The sequence below is a fragment of the Muntiacus reevesi genome, chromosome 8 (genome assembly GCF_963930625.1).
Source record: "Muntiacus reevesi chromosome 8, mMunRee1.1, whole genome shotgun sequence".
Lineage (NCBI taxonomy): Eukaryota > Metazoa > Chordata > Mammalia > Artiodactyla > Cervidae > Muntiacus > Muntiacus reevesi.
Window position 1 is genome coordinate 77,270,247 of NC_089256.1, and position 15,934 is coordinate 77,286,180.

Here is a 15,934-nt window from a genome sequence, read left to right on the forward strand (position 1 = left end):
TCACATTACTACAGATCTTCCTGACTTTTCCTGGATAGCAATAATTGTCAATTATCTGGGTTACCTGGCTCCATTTGACTGCATACCCACTAGTGTTAAGAGGACAGGGGAAGGACTTTTAAAAATACAAATGGAAAAGCCATCCACCTGCTCCAGAGAATTCACGGGCTTCTCTAAGCTCCTAAGCTAAAATGTCAGCAGTCTTCTTTTGGTAGATAAATTATCTTATAAATATCTTTTTTGTAACCTTAGAAAATAGACCATAAGCCTCGTGAATACTGTGTGTGATAGGGTAGAGGTGTGTGGAGAATCAAATGTGATTAAAAAGTGATCATATTTTCTATGACTAAAGTTCATAATTTCATCAAACTGTCCTTGGCTTCTTGTAGCTGATTTTGTTTACTAATATTGTTTACTTCAGTATTCAGTTCAGTTGGTCAGTTGTGTCGGGCTCTTTGAGATCCCATGAACCGCAGCATGCCAGGCCTCCCTGTCCATCACCAACTCCCAGAGTTCACTCAAACCTATGTCCACTGAGTCGGTGATGCCATCCAACCATCTCACCCTCTGCCGTCCCCTGCTCCTCCTGCCGTCAATCTTTCCCAGCATCAGGGTCTTTTCAAATGAGTCAGCTCTTTGCATCAGGTGGCCAAAGTATTGGAGTTACAGCTTCAACATTAGTCCTTCCAATGAACACTCAGGACTGATTTCCTTCAAGATGAACTGGTTGGATCTCCTTGCAGTCCAACAAACTCTCAAGAGTCTTCTCCAAGACCACAGTTCAAAAGCATCAATTTGGCGCTCAGCTTTCTTTACAGTCCAACTCTCACATCCATACATGACTACTGGAAAAACCATAGCCTTGACTAAATGGATCTTTGTTGACAAAATAATGTCTCTGCTTTTCAATATGCTGTCTAGGTTGGTCATAACTTTCCTTCCAAGGAGTAAGCATCTTTTAATTTCATGGCTGCAGTCATCATCTGCAGTGATTTTGGAGCCCAGAAAAATAGTCAGCCACTGTTTCCACTGTTTCCCCATCTATGTGCCATGAAGTGATGGGACCAGATGCCATGATCTTAGTTTTCTGAATGTTGAGTTTAAGTCAACTTTTTCACTCTCCTCTTTCACCTTCATCAAGAGTATAAGACCAAATTTATCAGCTATATAAGAAAATAATTAGTATGGACTTGTGGAGAAGGCAAAACAATTAAGTACCTTTGCTTTTACTGTACATTAAATGGAGCTTCCCAGGTGGAACTAGTGGTAAAGGAACCACATGCCAATCAGGGAAACATAAGAGATGCATTCAAGCCCTGGGTTGGGAAGATCACCTGGGGGAGGGCATGGCAATCCACTCCAGTATTCTTGCCTGGAGAATCCCATGGACAGAGGAGCCTGGTGTACTATTGTTCATAGGTTCTCAAAGAGTCAGATATGATTAAAGCAACATAGCACATGCATGTACATTAAATTTGTTAACATTCCCACTCTCCTATCTTTATTTAGGACTTATCCTTTGGATAAATTCTTAAGAATTTATGAATTTAGAGATAAATTTTTTTCCATTTATTTTTATTAGTTGGAGGCTAATTACTTTACAATATTGTAGTTTTTTTTGCCATACATTGACATGAATCAGCCATGGATTTACCCATGTATTCCCCATCCCAATCCCCCCTCCCACCTCCCTCCCCATCCCATCCCTCTGGGTCTTCCCAGTACACCAGCCCCGAGCACTTGTCTCATGCATTCAACCTGGGCTGGTGATCTGTTTCATACATAATTTGTGTCACTGTTCATATTTCTAAAGAATGTGAAATACTCAACATGCTGAACATGAATAAAGCTCTAATATTGCTAACTGTTGAACAAGATTAAATAGGAAAATTATCAGAAGAAAAACTGGCCCCTGTCCATATTACAGGAACAGATTTTTTTCTTGTTGTTTTCAAATTTATTTATTTTTAATTGAAGGATAATTCCTTTACAACATTGCTTTTGTTTCTGCCATACATAAATATTTTTACTCTAGGAATTTTTAAAAAATAAAAAAATGAAAAAGGTGGGAAGTTAAGAAAGAAGGAAGGAAGGAAAGAAAGGAAGAGAGAGTATTAAGAAAAAGATATATTTCAATTTGAATGATTACCACTAAGAAAGGAGTGGAGACTGCATACACACACACATGCATATTATATATTGTCACATATATGTGGTCTATAATAGGTAGGGTTAAAAATTAGGTGGGTTAAAAGTAAAAGAATCATAATTGTTATTTTCCTTGGATAATCTAAGCTTACTTTCATGGTCCCAACATCTTGTCTAGTTAATGTTACTTTTGTTTTGATGGTGTACATGGCATAAACAATAAATCACATGGTCACATATCATACAATTACCTAAAAGGCAGTAAAATGCATTGCAAACTTATTTTCTATTTAGAACAACCACAAAATATATTGCTTGATTCCTACTAATCCATTGCAAAATTTTCTATTACACTGTTCCAAGACTATAATTTTGAAGTGAGAAAATAATATTTTTCTCAGTGAAGTTGGTGATTATAATTTTTCTTAATTTTATCTAATTGAAACTCAAGTATCCTAAATATATCTTCAAATTTAAATGATTGCTCACAATTACTTTTAAAATGTTACAAGTGTTAAAATCCATTAATTTTTTAAAAATAATCTTTCTACTTTTTGTAACCTCAAAATACAAGTTAAGCCAAATGGGATTAAGCACAAGTACTGAGAATAGAAACAATTTCCCACCTTAGTTATTACAATCATTCTGCCTACTTTGGACTACAGCTGTTTGAAAATGGGTAGTAGAATTAATTTATGTGGAAAAGCTATAAGGTGATTAAAACACATTAGTAGGCATAAATGTTATCATGGAATGTGATGAATCACAGCGACATAAAAAAACAGAGGGCTTTGGACACTCTACTCCACTCTTCAGTTCAGTTCAGTTCAGTCGCTCAGTCATGTCCGACTCTTTGCAACCCCAAAGACTACAGCACACCAGGCTTCTCTATCCATCACCAACTCCCAGAGTTTACTCATACTCATGCCCATTGAGCTGGTGATGCCATCCAACCATCTCCTCCTCTGTCATCCCCTTCTCCTTCTGTCTTCAATCCTTCCCAGCATCAGGGTCTTTACAAACGAGTCAGTTTTTCACATCAGGTGGCCAAAACATTGGAGTTCCAGCTTCAGTATCAGTCCTTCCAATGAATATTCAAAACTGGTTATTCAATTCTCAGCAGTATATCCTAGCTGAGAAAGGAACGTTATGGAGCAAAAGACAATCACATTCATTGTCATTCAGTTGCTCAGTCATGTTTGACTCTGTGACCCCATGGAATGTCTAGCTTACTAGGCCCGCTGTCCATGGGATTTTCCTGGCAAGAAGACTGGTGTGGGTGGCCATTTCCTTTTTCAGGGAGTTAAGTCAAAGAAAGACACTAAATTAGTAAATGTCCTGAGTGTTTTATTAGAGGGATATTGGTTCCTAATGATGATAATGATAGCAATTTAAGCTACTGCCACTATTAATCATTGCTTTTGATAATAGAATAACATAGACAGCTTAATAAAGTTATACTATCTTCTGTTTTTTCACACACACACACACAACAGAATTAAGAGGCCAGCCTGATTGTTTTCTGTGTTTTTTTTTTTTTAGTTTGTTCAATTGTGGAACTTTATAGTTTTTCATTTATTGTGGTAAAACCATGGGCAATTTAATAATATTTTTTAAAACTTACATATTTTTTAATTCAAGGATAATGACTTTACAGAACTGTGTTGGTTTCTGCCAAACATTAACATGAATCAGCCATAGATATACATATGTCACTTCTCACTTGAACCTACCTCCTTTTTCCCTCCATATCATCCCTCTAGGTCTTTAGTTAATATGCATTATTTTTCCTTCCTTCAAATTTAAAATGCTTTTAAATGTTTGTCCCTATTCTCATAGCCCAAACATTTCACCAACATATGTCTATCTGTGGATATCTTGTCAATTATGTTGCCTGGAATATTGTGAGCTCTTATACTACACACAGAAGTTATTTTAATCAAAACTGAAAAAAAATTTTTCTATCTCTATAGAAGGTAAAAAAAAAAAAAAATTACTTCCCAAAGATGCTCATGTTCTAATCTCCCAAATTTGTATATATGTTACCTTAACATGACAAAATGGACTATGAAGATATGATTAAATCAAGTGTCTTAAAATGGGAAGATTATCTTGAATTATCCAGGCTGACATAATATAATAATCTTTACAAGAGAAAGGCAAAAAGGTTAGAATTAAATAAGACATGATGACAAAAGCAGATTAAAAAAAAAAAAAAAAAAAAGTAGAGCTCAGAGAAGAAAGAGGTTGAAAATCTTACACTATTTGGCACTGAGTATCTAAGAAGGGCCCCTGAGCTAAGGGATATAGATGGCCTCTAGAAGCTGGAATAGACAAGAGATGGCTTCTAGAGCCTTCAGAAGAAATGTAGCCCTATCAGTTCCTTGATTTTAGCCACATAAAACCCCATTTGGGATTTATGAAATCCAGACCACAAGATAATAAATCTGTTGTTTGAAGCTACTAAGTTTCTGGTAATTGGAAGCAATAAGAAACTAGTACAAAGAAAGTCTTTGATCACTACTTCTGGTTTTGCTTTGCTCTCTTAATAGTTGCTACTTAAATTTATATTTGGTCTAAGAATTTTGAATTTTTATACTTTTCTTTGGTCTTGGCAAAAAGGTTTAGAAGTATGCCTCCACAATGATTAATTCATTTACTATGGTACAGATTTTGATTTTTAAAATTACGTGTCTTTCTCAAATTAGGTTCCTGTCAGCACTACCTTACTGCACCATGTCTTATTTCATCCTACCCCACTGTGTTGGCTTCTGCTTTATAAAGATTAAAATAATGAACCTACTGAGAATATCAACCTTCTGAATTTTTCTTTGGGTCTTTCCTCTTTCTTCTCTCTCTGAGTTGGCTCCGTGAATCAATGTTTTCGGACCTCCAAAGTGTTTTCACCATTGGTCCTTAATTGGTTGCTTTTCATTACTCATTGTCACAAAGGATGCCAGTCCAACCTAGTGATTTTTAAATATCAGGTACATGGACTCTTTTAATCCCCTGTTCTGTCTGGTGATTGGGTAGTTGACTTTTATCAGTTTCTCCACAGCTGAAGATCAGTGTGGCGTATTTTCAGTTTGGTATGCCCCTGTTTTTATTTCTTTTATAAACCAGGGTAGAACATGATAATATTAACTACAAATATGCATTATATGATCTCATATATAATGCCTGATTTATAAAAATACTGCTTAATTGAAACTTTGTGCCATGCTTAGTCAATCAGTCATATCTGACTCTTTGTGACCCCATGGGCTGTAGCCCACCAGGCTCCTCTGTCCATGGGGATTCTCCAGGCCAGAACACAAGAGTGGGTTGCCATGCCCCCCTCTAGGGGATCTTCCCAACCCAGAAATCAAGCTCAGGTCTCTCACATTGCAGGCTGATTCTTTACCATCTGAGTAACCAGGGAAGCCCCCTACCATTTCCTTTTGTACATGGAAACTTTGTATCATTCTATAATCTGAATATCCAGACTGTTATATTACTTAGACCATCATTTGATTTAAAATATTTAGAGTGAGAATGTAGAAAACAATTTGCCATGCAATATTGTCTGATAGCCATGAATGGTCAAGCCCAGAATCTAGTAGTAGCTGTTGCTCGTCGCTAAGTTGTGTCCGACTCTTTGTAGGCCCATGAACTGCAGCATGCCAGGATTCCCTGTCCTTCACTATCTCCCAGTTTTCTCAAACTGTTGCCCATCAAATAGGTGATGCTATGCAACCACCTCATCCTCTATCATCCCCTTCTCCTCCTGCCTTCAATCTTTCCCAGCATCAGGGTCTTTTCAAATGAGTCAGCTCTTCACATCAGGTGGCCAAAGTATTGGAGTTTCAGCTTCAGCATCAGTCCTTCTAATGAATATTCAGTACTGATTCCTTGAAGATTAACTGGTTTGATCTCCTTGCAGTTCAAGGGACTCTCAAGAGTCTTCTCCAACACCACAGTTCAAAAACATCAATTCTTTGACTTTCTTTATGGTCCTTCTGTCACATCCATACATGACTACTATAAAACTTTTACAAGGCTTTAAAATTCATTATTAAACAAATTACAAATTTCATAGGTTTCTGTGGAACTGATCTGTGAACTTATAAATATTTTGCTGTAATGTTCTTTTGGAAAGATTCACTTTTAGATAAATTTGATTCATAAATTAATCTTTTTAATACATAGAATTTCAAGTGTGATTCCTTGATCATGACTGATTTATGTAGGTTATATGATAATTTTTATTTAATTAGGATATTTTCATCTTAATGAGACCATACACCTAGCCGCACACAAAAAAAGAGAAAAAAAAAAAAAAAGAAAGAAAATGGACGTATTTTACCAGTACCAGGCACATGAACTTAATTCAAATATATGCATATCATTAGCTGACAATTTAGTCATTGACAAGTTGCTTATCCTATGTAATTAGTAATTATACAAATCATTGAATGGCTGTGGAGATACATGTCCTACAGACATACACATATAATCTCAGACTCAAAATGAATTTTTATTTGAGACATCCAAAAGCTTTGTTGTATTAAACCATTGTGATTTAGTTTCTTTTTCTTTTTAATTATAGTAACTAGTGTTACTTTCACTAATAAAACCCATCGCTATGACCAATAAAATTTCTATAATTGGAACATGAGGATTAATTTAATCAATTATCATGACAGTTTAACCTGCTTTTGAAAAAATTGAATTTTTTAATCATTTACAGATCTCTGTTGTTATAATATGTAGTTATTTGAGATTTACTTCCTCCAAAACCTATTTTAATTTTCTCATCTATTATATTTTTTCATTTTTTCAAAACTGTGGTTATGTATATAAAGGTTAAAGCTTACAATGAATTTATTTCATATATTTTTGCCACATATTTCTAAAAGATGATTTTCCATCCTCTCTTTAAACTTTCTGAAAAACCTTCATTTTCATTAGTTTTATAACAATAGTAATCTATAAAACAGGATGCAGGAGACAGTCAAATCTTTAATAATAATTTAAGCACCTTGCAGGAAAAATAGCCACAAAAGCAAGGTTTCCATTTGCAAGATGTATAATTCACAGAGAAAGAGATAGTTTACATTCCAAAGATTTAGGATTTATGCACCTGGGCCACCATGTTTATTCCTGGGTCTATAGAAGAGAGACAACTCTGTGATGATAGAAGTATTTTTCCACCCAAATATAAATGAACTTTTGAAAAACCAGAAGGCAGAAGATAATCTAAGTCATTATGACTTGCGTTTTAAAGTTGATAGGTCCCCTTAAGGAACCTAGAAACATTACCTACCTTCCTGAATTTATACCTTGTGTCAGAAATTATCACAATAGTCTAATACAAGTTCAGAGAAGTTGTAGGAAAACCTGAAAGGAGAGTTATTTTTTTTAAAATTTTTTTTTCACTTTTATGATATGTAGAAAGGATCTTAAATTTCTTAGGAGATATCCACGTTTGGTGTGTTTCCTAAAACAGAATAATGCTTGCTGAGGGTTTTCTCTACAATGTGAATATTGGGACAAAATTTCAATGACCAAACTATTACAACAGTAGTAGAAATTCTTAGGAGGCTTGAAAACCTGAAGACTAAAGACATTTTGCAGAGTGAGGGAACTTCATCCATGGAGGTCATATTGGTAACTGTGGACATTATGCCGTGTCATAAAACTGAGATCTGGCAGAAACCCTGACAAAAAGGTGGAAGCCAGAAGAAAGAGTACGGGACTTGGATTAGTGATCCTGTGTTTCTTTCCTGGGAAAATACATGTTGCTGCTGTTCAGTCATTAAGTCATGTCCAACTCTTTGTGACCCCAACAATTGCATCATATCTTCATCATGTCCTGGAGTTTGCTGAAACTCATTTCCATTGACTCAGTGATGCCATCGAACCATCTCATCATCTAATAATTAAATAATTAGACTGGTAAAAGTTTAGAGAACTAAACCCTAAATGTGGAAGAATATTTATTCAAAATTACATTTTTTTAATTAAAAAGAATGAAATTGGCAAGATTAATTTTTCTACCACAAGTAGAAATAGAAACTTGCTGCTCATTTTCAAGGCAAACCACTAAATACCATGATAATCCAAGTCTATGCCCCGAGTAGTAATGCTGAAGAAGCTGAAGTTGAACGGTTCTGTGAAGAACTACAAGATCTTTTAGAACTAACACCCAAAAAAGAAGTCCTTTTCATTAAAGGGGACTGGAATGCAAAAGTAGGAAGTCAAGAAACACCTGGAGTAACAGGCAAATTTGGTCTTGGAGTACAGAATGAAGCAGAGCAAAGGCTAACAGAGTTCTGCCAAGAGAACACACTGGTCATAGCAAACACCCTCTTCCAACAACACAAGAGAAGACTCTACTTATGGACATCCCCATATGGCCAACATCAAAATCAGACTGATTATATTCTTTGCAGCCAAAGATGGAGAAGCTCTATACAGTCAGCAAAAACAAGACGGGGAGCTGACTGAAGCTCAGATCATGAACTCCTTATTGTGAAATTCAGACTTAAATTGAAGAAAGTAGGGAAAAGCACTAGATCATTCAGGTATGACCTAAATCAAATTCCTTATGATTACACAATGGAAGTGAGAAATAGATTTAAGGGACTAGGCCTGATGAACTATGGGTTGAGGTTCACGAATTGTACAGGAGTCAGGGATCAAGAACATTCCTAAGAAAAAGAAACACAAAAAAGCAAAATGCCTATCTGAGGAGGTCCTACAAATAACTGTGAAAAGAAGAAGTGAAAAACAAAGGAGAAAAGCAAAGATATACAAATTTGAATGCAGAGTTCCAAAGAATAGCAAGGAGAGATAAGAAAGCCTTCCTCAGTGATCAGTGCAAAGAAATAGGAAAACAATAGAATAGGAAAGACCAGACATCTCTTCAAGAATATTAGAGATATCAAGGGAACATTTCATGCGAAGATGGGCTCAATAAAGGACAGAAATTGTATGGACCAAACAGAAGCAGAAGATATTAAGAAGAGGTGGCAAGAACACACAGAACTGTACAGGAAAGATGTTCATGACCCAGATAATCATGATGGTGTGATCACTCACCTAGAGCCAGACATCCTGGAATGTGAAGTCAAGTGGGCCTTGGGAGGCATCACTACGAACAAAGCTAGTGGAGGTGATGGCATTTCAGTTGAACTATTTCAAATCCTAAAAGATGATGCTGGGAAAGTGCTGCCCTCAACATGCCAGCAAATCTGGAAAGCTCAACAGTGGCCACAGAACTGGAAAATATCCGTTTTCATTCCAATCCTAAAAGAAAGGCATTACCAAAGAATGGTCAAACTATTGCACAATTGCACTCATCTCATACACTAGTAAATTAATAGCCAAAATTCTCCAAGCCAGGCTTCAGCAATATCTGAACTGTGAACTTCCAGATGTTCAAGTTGGTTTTAGAAAAGGCAGAGGAACCAGATATCAAATTGCCAACATATGCTGGATCATCAAAAAAGCAAGAAAGTTCCAGAAAAACTTCTATTTCTGCTTTATTGACTATGCCAAAGCCCTTGACTGTGGATCACAAGGCACTGTGGAAAATTCTGAAAGAGATGGGAATACCAGACCACCTGATCTGCCTCCTGAGAAATCTGTATGCAGGTCAGGAAGCAACAGTTAGAACTGGACATGCAACAACAGACTGGTTCCAAGTAGGAAAAGGAGTACGTCAAGGATGTATATTGTCACCCTGCTAATTTAACTTATATACAGAGTACACCATGAGAAACTCTGGGCTGGAAGAAGCACAAGCTGGAATCAAGATTTCTGGGAGTAATAGCAATAACCTCAGATATGCAAAGGACACTACCCTTATGGCAAAAACTGAAGAAGAACTAAAGAGCCTCTTGATGAAAGTGAAAGAGGAAAGTGAAAAAGTTGGCTTAAAGCTCAACATTTAGAAAACTAAGATCATGGCATCTGGTCCCATCACTTCGTGGGAAATAGATGGGGAAACAGTGGAAACAGTGTCAGACTTTATTTTTTTGGACTCCAAAATCACTGTAGATGGTGACTGAAGCCATGAAATTAAAAGACACTTAATCCTTGGAAGGAAAGTTATGACCAACCTAGATAGCATATTAAAAAGGAAAGACATTACTTTGCCAACAAAGGTCCGTCTAGTCAAGGCTATTTTTTTTCTAAAAGTCATGTATGGATGTGAGAGTTGGACTATAAGGAATTCTGAGCCCGAAGAATTGATACTTTTTAACTGTGGTGTTGAAGAAGACTCTTGAGAATCCCTGGACTGCAAGGATATCAAATCTGTTCATCCTAAAAAGATCAGTCCTGAGTGTTCATTGGAAGGACTGATGTTGAAGCTGAAACTCCAATATTTTGGCCACCTGATGTGAAGAGGTGACTCATTTGAAAAGACCCTGATGCTGGGAAAAATTGAAGTCAGGAGGAGCAGGGGATAACAGAGGATGAGACGGTTGGATGGCATCACCGACTCAATGGAGATGAGTTTGAGTAGTCCCCCAGAGTTGGTGATGGACAGGGGGGCCTGGCATGCTGTGCTCCATGGGTTTGTGAAGGGTTGGATACGACTGAGTGACTGAACTGAACTGATCATTTATATGTTTTATATAAAAATGTAGGTATTTGTACTTTGAATATTGCTGTTTAACATATGTGCACTTATTGTGCTTTTTTTCTGTTCTAATATTTATCCCAGTTGTTAACTGTATGCTTGAAACTCACCATGTAGACTAATTTTATTTTTAAATTTTTTTGGATTACTTGAATTTTATTCATTTTGTACTGCTTAAAGTTAAAAGTATGTATCCTGTGTATTGACTTGAATGCTGAAAGAAAATAATAAAAGAAGTTTTAGATATATATTTCTCAGAATACCAAGATAATAATAGTGCTATCCTGGATGTTATTTGGATTTCATAAAATAAATAGAATAATAACATATAAATTAATTGAAATAAAGCTAAAATTTTAGTATTTCTCAAATTAGAAACATGATAAATATCAAATAAATAATAATTTAAATAATTCTGAACATATATGATTATTTTAATATATTTAGTAGGAAATTAAAGTAATCCAAAATTATACATATGATTTTTTAAAATTTATTTATTTTTGATTGGTGGATAATTGCTTTACAATGTTGTTTTGGTTTCTGGTCTTACATTAGCATAAATCAGCCATAGGCGTACTTATGTTCCCTCCCTTTTGACCCTCTCTCCCACCGCCACACATCCCATCCTCTAGGTTGTCACAGAGCACCAGGGGGAGCTTCCTGTGTTACATAGAAACTTCCCACTAGCTATCTATTTTACATATGGTAATGTATATGTTTCAGTGCTACTCTTTCAATTGGTCCCATCCTCTCCTTCCCCTACTGTGTCTATGAGTCTGTTCGCTATGTCTGTGTCTCTATTCCTATCCTATAAATAGATTCATCAGTACCCTTTTTCTAGATTCCATATATATGTGTTAATATACAATATTTAATTTTCTCTTTCTGACTTACTTCACTCTGTATAAAAGGCTCTAGAAAAAAGATTCATAGAGAGATGTAAATGTTATAACAGTGTTTTTTATATTTAAAAATGTTAACAATAGAGGAAGAAAGATTCCCATATAATATTAAGAAAACTTAGACACAAAGTCATATATATACACATATATATGTATATTTTATACCAATTACAGAAATAGAATCTCTCAAATGGACTGACCCACTAATAAGCAAAAACTGGTAAAAACTACACTAAAATAATAATTGGGATTATTATGTGTTGAAGGATTATGTTTATATTTATTTGCATTTTTTTTAGTCATTTTAAAAGATATTCTGTGTCTTTTAAATATCTGAGATTAAAGCCTATAGCTATAGAATGAGGCAAAAACAGTGTCAAGACAAAGAGGGCATGGTGCATTCTCTTTGGTTTTAAAGGTCCAACAACAGAACAGGACTTATGAGGACTTTATCCCATGCACCTCGCATTCTAGGGAGCGTGGCATCATCCGTCTCTCTGCACACCCAGGGAAGGTCCCTGCTGCCAGGGTGCCTTGCCCTCCACTGCCTCACCTCTTAGCTATCTGCAAGGCAAGCTGTGGAAAGGTACGATTCCAAATCCTGCTGGAAGACCTCTTCAAAAATACCTCTCCTGCTTCTTCAGCCTCCTTTTCTGGGTATCCTCCACTTCCTGGACCTTCTGGGTGTGTTCTGCATCCAGTTCAGCTGTGACGGTTTCAATTTTTCACTCCTCTTATTTTTCTTGTAATTTTCCAATTATTGAGACTGTTTCTGTTTTATTTTCTTATTGCCCACATACATCTTCTTGGTTTAGCAGGTGGTTTTCTATCTCTTAAAAACTAGTCTCTACATAGGGGAGGCTATTTATCTCACACTCATCTCACATGCTAGCAAAGTAATGCTCAAAATTCTCCATTAAAACTTCAAAAGTACGTGAACCAAAAATTTCCACATGTTCAAGATGGAGTTAGAAAATGCAGAGGAACCAGAGATCAAATTGCCAACATCTGCTGGAGAGTTCCAGAAAAATGTCTGCATTATTGACTATGCCAAAGCCTTTGACTGTGTGGATCACAAAAAAACTGGAAAATTCTTAAACAGATGGGAATATGAGACCATCTTGCCTTCCTCCTGAGAAACCTGTATGAAGGTCAAGAAGCAACAGTTAAAACCGGACATGGAGCAATGGACTGGTTCCAAATTGGGGAAGGAGTATGTCAAGGCTCTATACCATCACCTTGCTTATTTAACTTACACACAGAGTACATCATGAGAAATTCTGGTATGGATGAAGCACAAGCTGGAATGAAGATTGCCGGGAGAAATATCAATAACCTCAGATATGCAGCTAACACCACCCTTATGGCAGGAAGCAAAGAAGAACTAAAGAGTCCTTTGATGAAAGTGAAAGAGGTGACTGAAAACGCTGGCTTAAAACTCAACATTCAGAAAACTAAGATCATGGCATGCGGTCCCATCACTTCAAGGCAAGTGGATGCAGAAACAATGGGAACAGTGACAGACTTTATTTTCTTGGGCTCCAAAATTACTGCAGATGGTGACTGCAGCCATGAAGTTAAGAGATGCCTGCCCCTTGGAAGAAAAGCTATGACCAACCTAGATAGCATATTGAAAAGCAGAGATATTACATTGCTGACAAAGCTCTGTCTAGTCAAAGCTATGATTTTTCCAGTAGTCATATAAGGATGTGAGAGTTGGACTATAAAGAAAGCTGAGTGCTGAAGAATTGATCCTTTGAACTGTGCCACTGGAGAAGACTCGAGAGTCCGTTGGACTGTATGGTGATCCAACCAGTCAATCCTAAAGGAAATCAGTCATGGGTGTTCATTGGAAGGATTGATGCTAAAGCTGAAGCTACATTACTTTGGCCATCTGATGCAAAGAAATGACTCTTTGGAAAAGACCCTGATGCCAGGAAAGATGGAGGGCAGGAGGAGAAGGGAATGACAGAGGATGAGGTGGTTGGATGGCATCACTGACTCAATGGATATGAGTTTAAATAAGCTCTGTGAGTTGGTGATGGACAGGGAAGCCTTATGTGCTGCAATCCATGGGGTCACAAAGAGTCAGACATGACTCAGTGACTGAACTTAACTCCAATAGGGGAGATCTGCTGTCATAAATTCTAAACTTGGTATTAAATCTGGAAGTTGCTGAAGCTACAGCTCTAACTCTCTTGAGCCTGTCTTTTTCTCCCAGTGTGTTGAAAGTATAACCACCTTGCTAACCACTAGCTCTTTATATCAGCACATTCTTTGATTTTGCTATGAAGTGCAGCTATTGTATCTTCATGTGTATGCTCAGTTCCTCAGTTATGTCAGACTCTGCGACCTCATGGAATGTAGCCTGTCAGGCTCCTCCTGTTCATGGGATTCTCTGTGCAAGAACAGTGAAAAGAATTGTCATTTCCTCTTCCAAGGGATCTTTGACTCCAGAATCAAACCTGCATCTCCTCTGGCTCCTGCATTGGCAGAAGGATTTTTTACCACTGACCCACCCAGGAAGACCACATGTATCTTCATACCTGCTAAGTAACCCTAGTCCAGCAGAGTACTTTGGCAAATAAGGCTATTGTTGGGTTGTTTTTTTCTTTTTTTCTTTTTTTTTTTTGCAGTTGTTGGAAAGCGTTCTGAATTGTACTAGTTAAGAATTATAGAAAGATTGTTATAAGCTAATTCAAGACTTTATCCAATTTCTTTAATCCTAGTATACTATTCTCAATGACATATTTTAATATTTTAGAGCAATTAGTTTAACTCATGCAAGTTCTGATATTTGATAAAATATTCCCTGTTCTCCTTTATCTTCTTTACTTTCATCATGCTTAGATTCTAGTGCAGTATTGCTTATATCTCTTAGAACACTCTCATTTTGATATTCTGCCTATTCAAAGTTCTCTTAATGAGATAAATAAATATTCTAACAATAAACGCTTTGCTTTGTAAAGTGCAATTATCTCCCTTCTCTGGAGGACTTCATGATTTGGAATTCTTTCTAAAATCTGACACCTTTGTTTCATTCATAATATTATTATTGAATTTCCAAGTACCTTAAAGATAATGGAAAATTTTTGAATTGGAATCTCTGCACACATTCCAAGGGAAAAATTGAAGTCAATAACATTAGATAAGAAAATCTTGCATAGTTCATATTAACAGCATAGCTGGCCAAAGAAACTACTATATGCCTTAAATTTACTTAAATGGTACAGAACCACCCAAGACCGCAAGGGTGGTTTAATGCCTGTACTTAAGTGGAGTCCTAACCTGAATGGAGGGTCACAGGCAATTGTGATGATCATAGGAGAGTACTGTAGTGTTTAGTAGAGATGGCCACAGATAACATCTGTGTGTGTGTGTGTGTGTGTGTGAGAGCGTGCGCATGCACACACTCAGTCATGACAACTCTTTGTGACCCCATGGACTGCAGCCCACCAGGCTTCTCTGTAACATCTAATAATATTCACATTCAGAAACAGAGGGTCTTAACCATGGTAAGAAAACACAGAGAAAATTTAATAAGGAATTAAACAGAATGGACTTTCAATCATGTGATAACGAAGACGGCACTCTCATACAAGCCATAACTCTGAAGGCAATGAAGGATCTTTGGGAAGGGACTCTTTGGAGGCTTAATGGTGAAGAGATATAAAGAAACAGCTGAAAATCAAACTTTGCTGGAATTAGAAAATAGTAAAGTATCAAAATGTGTTAGAACAGAAGTGATTCCATCAATTTCCATTTGTTGAAGAGATCACTATAGAAACAGGAAAGGTTGATCTTCCTTCATTAAGAAATGAAAATGAAAGTGAAGTTGCTCAGTCAGTCATGTCTGACTCTTTGCGACCCCAGGGACTGTAGCCTACCACACTCCTCCATCCTTGGGATTTTCCAGGCAAGAATACTGGAGTGGGTTGCTATTTCCAGAAGTCACCAAACCTCACGTTTACAGAAGTTTTCTTTTGCTAGTTCCAGTAAAACTCAAACAATGATTAAAAAAATCAATAAACTATGAATGCTAAATCTATCAAATTTACCATAAGAATAAAACAAAATATGAACATAATATTTTTAAGTAAAAAATTTCTCTAAACCAAGCTAACAAAAGTGTAAGATAGCATTCTGACATGAATTAAATGTAACTCAACAGCATTTGCAGAATTGAAGTAACACCAAAAATCAGAAATATAAAGAATCTGATCACAAATGGACAAATAAAAGGAGAATATAA

At 36.4% G+C, this 15,934-nt stretch overlaps 1 pseudogene; it reads right to left on the reverse strand.

Moving 5' to 3' along the window:
- Positions 1 to 12,238: 12,238 nt before the first annotated feature.
- On the reverse strand, positions 12,239 to 14,526 carry LOC136172967 (dysbindin-like; annotated as a pseudogene).
- Between the last annotated feature and the right edge of the window lie 1,408 nt (positions 14,527 to 15,934).